The following is an 8,357-nucleotide window of genomic DNA, read 5'->3' as shown; positions in this document are numbered from 1 at the left end:
AAAGCAGCAAGGAGAGTTTAACCCCCTCATGCAGGAGCTGAAACGTTGAGCGCTTTGCAATAGTTTGGTTGTCTGTCCAATTTGAGCTGCTTCAGGAAATGCATACCATACAAGACGAAGCAGAGGACAAAACTTCTGACTTTTGTTCTGAATTGCTGACATACCTGTTGATATGCCAACAACAGAGATTGGTGGAGTTTGTTTTGCTTGCAAAAATAACATGCTACGTGAGAGTGATATGGCAATGAGACTCTGGCACAAATACTCTGGGTCTAGGTCTTGTCATTTACCCCCATTGTTCATAATATGAGGTGCTCTGCAACCCCTTCTAGTTAGCAAAAAACTAGAGTTTGACTGCAAATGGAAATGAGAAGAGGTAGTTTTGATAGTTGAGAGTTAAACGCCAAACACAAACATTTTCCCAAGCGTGGAATGCCACCATCAGCCCCCCTCCTCTCGTGCTGGGGCTTGGCTTGGCCAACTGGCTTGAAGTGTTTCAGATAAGGCTTCTTGATGGAGCCTTGAGTAGAGGGAGAAAAGCAGGGCCACTAAATAACCTCTCCCACACACTGAACAAATGGCACTTTCATCAGGGCTGTTGAAGTTGCCCGGAGAGCCTGTGGGTTTGGGCTTTATCCGGACTGTCAACCATCTTTTGAAGAACCCCAGTCTCTTCACTTATATTTAGCTTTATTGAATTTACATGTTTCATTTTCATATGATGTCAAATTGTCACTCACTCAATGAAATTAAAATATAATCTGGTCAAATTAAACAAACTTAGAACTCTCTGGCAATAATTCAGCTCATTATGTTTGGAGAAACACATATGATCCTAAGATCACCACACTTACAGTGAAGTATGGAGGTGGGAGCATCACTGCCAACAGTACTGTTGCATGAAGATGGACATTTGAACAAACCCAAACATACAGCCAAATTAACTCAAAACTGGTTTCTGAAAGAGAAGGTGAAGGTGTCTCATGCATTCCTCTGGCTCTGAGGGATGTAAAGACTCAAAACTTTTCCCAAAACTTTCTGGGAAATCACATGACTGATGAACCTCCACAAGCCACCAATCACCGTTCCAGTTCACTAACCTGTTTCACCTGTTATATGTGTAGCACATGACTAGATCTAGCTTTATATTTAAGCCTGGGCTTCAGTATAAGTTCTTAGCAGATATTGCATCTCCCTGTAGAGCTACTGAGCGTTTTTGTCTGTTATATTGCCTTTGTGGTTTCCTGACTGTTTTTTTGGATTTCCTGACTTTGCCTTTTTGTCTTTGCCCTTTTGGATCTGGTTTCCTGATATTGTTTGTTATGTTTGTCATTCTCTGTATTTTGGCCTTTTTGGATTGAACCACCGCCTGTCTACCGACTATGAGTAGTGTCAAACCCTTTTCAAGTAAAGCCTCATTTCTTGCTTTTTACCGCCAGTGTCTGGCTGGTTCTGTCCCGTTACAAGGTGCTTGCATCGCGTGAATTCTATTGAAAACTGGAGAATTTTGAAAGCGCATCTCCAAAAGAGGGACCCTCGTAACTTTGGGGAATTGAAGACTGTTTGCCAAGAGGAATGAGCCAAAATTGAACTAAAAAGCTGCAAAAGCTCATTATTTCTTACTGTAGATGCCTCAAAGCTGTAATTTCTAACACTGGCATCACAACAAAGTGCTAATGCTATACATTTCTGGTGTCTGAATACTTTTTTTCCCTTTCAATTGACTTTTACATGTCTCTGTTTATGTTTATGGATACATAATTTTGCTTATATTTTAAGTATAACGCCAAAAAGCATGTGTACATTTGAAGTGGATATATGGACTGGAATTACAGTAGTGTGCAAAAGTCATTAGAATAAATGCAAAAAACCCAAATACAGTAAAAAGTAACAAGAATTTCATGTTTTCAAAAAAGTACTTGATCTTGTGAGCTAGTTTGATGAACAAAGTTTGGTTCCAAGTGTCTCCAGCCAGCACATCAGAACACTTGAGCATAGATGAAGAGTTGATTAGTCAAACCAGGAACTGGAGAGGAGGGAGAGATCTGAAAAAAATGTATATGAATACATTAACATACATAAAACTACTTATACTAACATACATACAACGCTACTTATATTTGTATTTATTCTAATATTAGTATTTTTCTGAGCAAATATTGTTTGCTGCCCAGATTTTTAATTCAAATAGTTGCTTTTGCACAGTACTGTATATTGACTATTTACAAAAAATCCTTTTTTTCCCTCTTCACTGTAAAAGCAAATGCTAAGAATCTAATAGACAACAAACAACAAAACTGGCAACAAAATATATTGCTAGAACCAAAGTCTGGTAAACTTTTTGTTTTTGAGGTTGGGAGGAGTGAGAACATACGTCACCTTTGGTCTGTAGTCTACACTCTTAAAAATGTTTTTTTTCAAGGGTTCTAGATCCATGAGTTCTATATAGAACCATTTCATTCTTCAGTGGATCTTTGCATGATGAAGTAGTTTGTCAGATTGATGGAGAATGAGCTGTATATGGTTCTATATAGCACCAAAAGGGTTCTTCTATTGTACAAGCTTGCCATCGTAATAATAGCAGAAGACTTATTGGTGCTCTATAGAATTGTTTTCATGAAGGTGGAATCAAAGCTTGAAAATGATAATCCTTCAGGGGTTCTTCAGTAAACAAAAAAATGGCTCTCTATAGAACCATGAACACTTAAAGAACCCTTTGCATGATGAAAGAGGTGTGGAGAATGTTCTATATAGCACCAAAAAGGGTTCTTTTATTGTTATGATGTCAAGCCTGTAACAATAGTAGAACCCCTTTTGGTGCTATATAGAACCCTTTTAAAAAAGGTTCTATATAGAACTATCTACAGCGCATTTTCCAACAGTCTGAAGAACACTTTCACAATGCCCTTTAATCGTCAAATAATCAAAGGGTTCTTTGAGTGTTCGTGGTTCTATACAGAATCATTTTCTTTACTAAAGAACCTTGAAGAACCATCATTTTAAAGAGTATATATACAACACATTCTCCATCAATCTGAAGAACCATTTCACAATGCAAAGACCAATTTAAGCATATAGAACTCATGGTTCTAAATTAAACCATTCCCTTTCCTAAACAACCCTGGAAGAACCAAAGGTGAGCACCCAAGTGAGCACGACAGTGCTCTCTTTTTGGAGTTGTGTTGAGAACAGAATGCACTGCTGTGGGTTACGTACACAGGTGTCATGACATCCTGTGACTTGGAGAGAGATGAGTCCGAGGAATAGCTCATGTGAATGTGCCTTTTTATGTGGTGCTGTCCTCTTTTGTAGAATCCTAATCAAAAGTGGTATGCGGCATTGATTGGACGCCTGGAATGTCCCTGCTTTTGTCTCTCCTCTCTCAGAGTAATCATAAACAGAGCCTGCCTTGCATCTGTAATGCAGGGCATACAATTCCAGCTCTCGCTCTCTCTCCTACCCACCTCCTCCTTCTGCTCAGCAGACAGAGGAGCTCTAGGAAACAAAGGGGCTTTCAGTTTCTCTCCCTCTTTACAGTGAGAGGGAGATCTTTTGCGGTGGATGAAAACCGCCTTTGGCGAGAAGATGAGGGAGAGCGCCAGGTTGCTGCTCGCCATGAGAGACTGTGGGTTACTTTCCACCACGGCGATGGTCATTGAGATCTACCATTGCGTTCTCTGACGAGAGGTGAACGAAGCTTGCTGGCCATCAAAAATACTGTGCTATGGACAATTGACGCTTTATTCATAGTGTGTTCTCAACCCAAGCCATGAACTGCAGGCCGTGCCGTGCAACAAAGAAGGAAAGTGGGTTAACAATCAATTGGAGACGAAGCACATTATAGGTTGTACAGCATAACGTGTCATATTCAGTTATACTGACACTGTCAATCTTTCAAACGATTAATGACAGTAAAACACATACATATCGTTTTATGGTAATTTTCAGAACTTAGCCTTTGACCAAATGTCCAGGAATTTTACAGGGCTGATGTGGTAACTCTACACTCTTGAAAAAGATGGTTCTTCAAGGGTTCTTTAGTAAAGAAAATGGTTTCAACCACGAACATTCAAAGAACCTTTTGCATGATGAACAGGTTCTTTGCATCCTGAAATGGTTCTTCAGATTGATGGTAGAATGTGCTGTAGATGTTTCCATATGGAACCTTTTTTGAAAAGGGTACTATATAGCACCAAAAAGGGTTCTTCTATTGTTACAAGCTTGATATTCTTACAATAGAAGAACCCTTTTGGGTGCTATATTGAACTATTTTCTTTACTAAAGAACCCTTGAAAAACATCTTTTTTAAGTGTGTAATATTTAAAACTGAATACTGTGGCATCTAGTGTGGGAGGTGTGGCCATACAAAGGGGCCATGCAAAGGGGCTTCTGGGAGGCACCACGCTCGTGGTAGGAGAGATTGTAGTGTTTGTAGTTAAGCTGCTAAATAGCAAGATGTTTGATTCAATAGTGTCTTTTGACCACATCACTGCTTAGGCCTCAGAACTTTTTAAAACTACACTACATAAGTTTTGGGGATTTGGAGACCTCTCTGGTGGAAATATGTAATTGCACGCAACATACAGAAGAACATGTTGAACAATGGGTTGTGCTTTAGACCCCTTCACTGAGTATTCAAAGAGAACTAGAATGTACGTGTGACATGGTCAAAAAAACTCTCCAACCCGACGCCTCTGTCTTTTAAACATCATGTTTTAGCATGTTTTTCCTTCTCATGACTCAGTAATGCTACTGCTTTCAGTTTCAACAAAAAAATCTTATGTAGTTCTGCTTTAATTGAGTGCAGTCAATAGACCTATCCATGCTTCGCCCACAAATCCCACTATTGCAGGGAATACAACACAACCAAATGACAAATTATAGCGCTCAATTCAAAATATATAATTTAGATTGTGTTGCTTACTTCAAATGGAAGTTATTTTGTATGGGTGTGAAAGGTAAAACAATAATGAAGTATGTTGTTAAGAAAGGCTTCTGTGATTGAACTCCTAACTTTATAGAGCAACTTTGTGTGACATCATTTTTTCCATATGTTCTAAAAGTTTTCCTATAATGCTATTTATTTGTCTCTCTTCTCTGTTGTAATACTGAAGTAGCTTGACTTCACTGATATAGTTTAAGGCAACAAACTATCACACTTTCTGTTTTTGCCACACTTCGTTTATTTAATTTCCAGTCCAAATGTCTATAAAAGTACAAGTCATTCATTTTTAGCTTAGGGGAAAAGCGCAGAAAACATATTGAACAGAAAATTACACAGGAGCCTTAACAACTTAATATATCATCACATTTTCAGTATTTAGTGTGTCCACTCTTGGCCTTTTTTAGAGCCTCCATTCTTTTCAGGAGACTCACTTTCAGTTTTGTAAAGAAATCTGCAGGGATATTTTTCCAAAGTTCAGTCTTAGAAGTTGGTTGTATTTTTTGTGCTTCACAGTCCAAGTAATCCCAAACACACGCAGTGATGTTGAGGTCTAGACTCTGGTCAGTCCATTGTTCACACCAACAGCTTCATGGTCTAATTTGCAAGTGTTCTTTTTTGTCTGTTTCCTTTTTTTAGTAAGGACTTCTTGACAGCTACACATCCTTTCAGACCCATAGCATTGAGTTATCTTCTCACAGTGGAAGGATGGACAGAAAGACCTCCTGTTTTGTCATTTGCTTTCTTTTAATGTTCTCCTTCCTCATGCAAGTGTATTATCTTGTATCTAATCTCCTCAGAAATATCTGCTGATTTATCTAACTTTTTTAATACAAGTTTAACACATGAAGGGTGGTCTCTGACTTGTGCAACATAGCTCTAAAAACTAAATCTGAAAACCCAATCTGTCCTTTGGATGTCCTTTGCATTTATAAGTCTCATGTGCAGTCATGTTCCCTGACATCCCTATGGTTTCCTATTCTTTTGGTCCTCAGATCGTTTCCTCTTCTTTTGTGCGTTCATCAAATTAAAGCTGGCTAATGTTTCATTGTGGCAGGCGGCATTTTCCTGCGAGCCTGAAGTTAACACGGAGCCGCCTGTCAGGTCCGCATGATTCAGGGGATTTTCGGGGGGCCCTCGAGAGCCCTTCCAGGGCTAAAAGAGGCGACCCGGCGAGGTAAATGCTGCAGGCAGGCCTGCATCAATAGCCCAGCTCCCGGCAACCATTCAGCCTATTAGCAGCCATTCTGGACTTTCACCATCCATTCAGCATGTCCGCAGGGATGCCGCTTTGTGAGCAGGGAGCCTTTTCTCCCACAAAACAAGGCATCGCGCACAATAAAGCATGAGATTATCAAAATAGAAGAGTGAAAGAGAAGAAATAATCCATCTGCGTCAGTCCGTCTTGGTGGTTCTCGTTTCTCTTTGGGTGCAGAACTGTCTTAAAAGTGGAGCTCATGGTTTTATTGGGTACATGAGTGTACAGAGGGTCAGTCGAACGTGACTCCAACTAAGACTATTATAGGTCAGTCAACATGTTCTGTTTTTGTTCTATGCGTGTGCTGTATTTCTTATGAATACATACCCAGTTCATAAAGCTTTATCAGGTTTATTATAGGAAATAGGCCTTTAGGTTCTGAATTTCAAGCAGGGTCATTCGTTATTAAAGTGGCAAATGGTGCCCTACAACTCTGAAACAATAAGAAATGAGCTCAAAATAAGATGGAACCTCACAAAGTTCATGTCTGTGAATTCAATCTATTCCTAAATTAGCTAAAACAAAGTATGACACTTCTTCATTTTGATGCTTTATTTGATTTTTAGTCATGTTGTGCATGTCGCACCAGTGACGTCATAGATGTTTAATCATTAATTATATGTCAAACAATAATGGTGATGCATTACCATGCATGATGGTTGTTTTCCAGTTCTAATGATACAAATGCATTAATGCATGTCTGTTCTATGTTGAAATTCTTAAAAAAAAATGTGTCAATGGTGCTACTGAAAAATAAAATGTTAAAAAACAGGAAGGTGTTTTTGAAATATTTCTTGTTTAAATATCTAGACTAACTTTAAGAAGCTCACAATTAGTGAAATCCCTTTTTATATTTCTGAAAAATGCAGCTAAAATATCAACTTATATGTCACAAAAAGATGTCAGTGGTGTTACCCATGACACAAAGTGTGTTTAAAAACTGAAACACCATAACATGAATGCAATATTTGTGATTTTCTACATACAATCTGACTTTGAATCTGAAGTGGCAGTGGAAAAAAGTTCAGTACTTTTAGTACTTTTGTCAGTGGTGTTACAGTCAGTGGTGTTATAGTCAGTGGCGTTATAGTCAGTGGTGTTAGTATTACAGTCAGTGGTGTTACAACTTTGCTGATGTTGCTCAAAGTAGCAGACTACAGAGTACGTCTACATATCACCATTCGTACCCCGATTGCCTCTACAATGATAAAATTACCCAGCTATAGTTCAAAATCAAAAGTCCAAAAATTGCTTCACTCACAATCAGCAAGCTTCTGTTATTTTGCAGTACATTCTACCTCAAGGTAGCGCTATCATAAATTGGTTCACCCAATTGGTCATTCATAGCCTAGCAACCATAACAATGCCCAGAATACCTCTGAAAAACTTAACAATATGCCATAACATATTTGTAAATCTGAAATCTTGCCCCATTTTCCCAAGAGATTGGTGGAAAGAGTGAATTGTTGCTCAGAGGAGATGTGTAAGATCTCAGTTAGTGTGTGTAAGACCGCATTACCAAACTAGAAAAGAGCAAACCAAACATTTTGTTGCCATTGAAACTAACATCAGCGCCGCTATGGCGAATGACTTAGCAGCCAGCCAGCGCTGGATTAGCTAGCCAACATGGGAGTCCCAGAATATCAGGGCGTCAGAGGCATCAGGTCCAATTTTGTGGGACTTTTTTCTGACCACATCATACGTCTTTGCACATTAGCGTCATATGCAGAGTCTCAAAAAGAAAGTCCAGTTCGATATGTTCTTCTCTAATATACAATCAACATTATACTGATAAAGATATGATGACAATAGTAGATAATTCACTCATATCCTAAGTAGACACGTCCTTCACCATGTTTTGACTGAGCTCTCTTTATTTGAATACTCTTTAATGCGCTCGCAGTCATCAGGTTCATCCACTCGAGAAAGGAGTCCGACGTTACAAAATATTCCTCTGCACGTTGTGTGCAATTACACATTTCCACCAGAGAGGTCTCCAAATCCTCTGAAAGCTTTAAGAAATGTCAAATAGTTTTGCTTGCGTGGTTTCTGAACTGCACTAGCAAACTTATAAAATCAAATCTGTCGAAACACAACGTAGTTTTCTGACCCATGACATTCAGTCTTATATGTAATGTTTATGTTTCTCCACTTATT

Source organism: Colossoma macropomum, unplaced genomic scaffold, assembly GCF_904425465.1.
Source record: "Colossoma macropomum unplaced genomic scaffold, Colossoma_macropomum, whole genome shotgun sequence".
Taxonomy (NCBI): domain Eukaryota; kingdom Metazoa; phylum Chordata; class Actinopteri; order Characiformes; family Serrasalmidae; genus Colossoma; species Colossoma macropomum.
This window is presented reverse-complemented; position numbering follows the sequence as displayed.